This window comes from Raphanus sativus, unplaced genomic scaffold (genome assembly GCF_000801105.2).
Source record: "Raphanus sativus cultivar WK10039 unplaced genomic scaffold, ASM80110v3 Scaffold3169, whole genome shotgun sequence".
NCBI classification, from domain to species: Eukaryota; Viridiplantae; Streptophyta; class Magnoliopsida; order Brassicales; family Brassicaceae; genus Raphanus; species Raphanus sativus.
Window position 1 is genome coordinate 10,595 of NW_026618476.1, and position 1,472 is coordinate 12,066.

The window sequence follows — 1,472 nt, forward strand, 5'->3', positions numbered from 1 at the left end:
GTTAGTTAGTCAAAATAGGATTTTGCATTACTAAGTATATGAATTAATGTGTGTATTATTTATTAACGTATGATTTTTCTGATTGCCAAAAAAAAAAATCCGCTGATCATTAGAATTGTGGATGGATTTTATTCTCTTTTTTTGTCTTCACCTAATATCGAATACTATTTGAGAAGGAAAAAAAAGTCTATAGCGGGTCAACGTCGAGTGGGTCTGACAGACTACCATGTGTTCAGTAATAAAGCAGATCAACCTAGACACGTGAGCTTTTCATCGCTGTAATGATGACCAAATAATTTTATTCCAATATTCTTTTTATTATTCGATTTTTTCGCGAATGCAGACAAAAAAGAGGTCTGCATATAAAAAATTGACGACCCGTGAAGAAATCATCTCAAGTTTAAGGGACAAAAAACAAATATATTTACTCGAACAAATAAACTTCATTTCATATTTTTCATAAAGCCAGCATAACTTTGTCTTTGAGACAAAAAAAGCATATAACTTAAGAAGTTTGAGATATTTGTAACAGTTCTTATGTTTACTATCTTATAGATAGAGTAAATCAGGGAGGAAGCAGGTTTGGTGTAGCTAAAGTGAAATCGAGATTGGGAGTTTCAGTCTCTGGTCTTGTCCATGCGAGGCTTGACGAATCCGACGACAATAGTTCATAGCTTGCACATCTTTGATCCACATTCTGATAACAGTTTTGATTAAAAAATATATGAATGAAGAGTTCATTTCATGTCAATAAAATCTTGTATAGAACGCATATGTACGAATTTCCCGTTTGATTTCTAGTTGAAGAGGTCAAAGTAAACTATATTTGAAATCGTTTGATAGAAATAATAAATATCTCATCTCCCCAAGGTCTTAGTTTTCTCTGCTTTTAAGACATAAAAGAAAACTTTTTAATTACCCAAATGGAATAGACAAAAGTAAATATAAATCCTTTATACTAACTTTTTCTTTTTCCTTTTTCCTTTTCACCCTTGAATTTCTCAGTCCCATTTAATTCCAATGCCCCTTGGTTAATTAAGTTTTTGAAAAGTTGATACCTTATTGTATGAAATGTCTAGACCTGATGCATCTAAACTATTAAAGGGGAAGTACATTTAGTATTAGCCCAGATTTTTCCTCAATATTTACCAACTTATGCCACTCATTAAAACACTGTAGTTTTACATTTTGCTATCACATTAATGTCATTGATTTAACATTTTCGTTAGTTCTTTAATTTCCTATAACAGAAAAATCGCTATATCACTCCTACGGTAGAAAATATAATTAACCTATAGTTCTGTATCAACAACTTCACTTCGGTGGAGAATCTAATTAACTAATGTTAAAACCAGCACACTTACCATATATTATTCAAAACCCATTCATGTAAACCTATGATAAGTAGTAAATATATTAAATAGATGAATTGTTGATTATGATCTATAAACTAGCTAACCCATTACAAACCA

The 1,472-nt window shown here is 30.8% G+C and overlaps 1 long non-coding RNA gene across 1 annotated transcript; it reads right to left on the reverse strand.

The window, feature by feature from the left end:
• Window positions 1–399: 399 nt before the first annotated feature.
• Window positions 400–1,406, reverse strand: LOC130506381 (uncharacterized). Its single transcript, XR_008942004.1, has 2 exons — window positions 1,059–1,406; window positions 400–697 (listed from the first exon to the last, which is right to left on the reverse strand). It is a non-coding gene; the product is annotated as an uncharacterized LOC130506381 (long non-coding RNA).
• Between the last annotated feature and the right edge of the window lie 66 nt (window positions 1,407–1,472).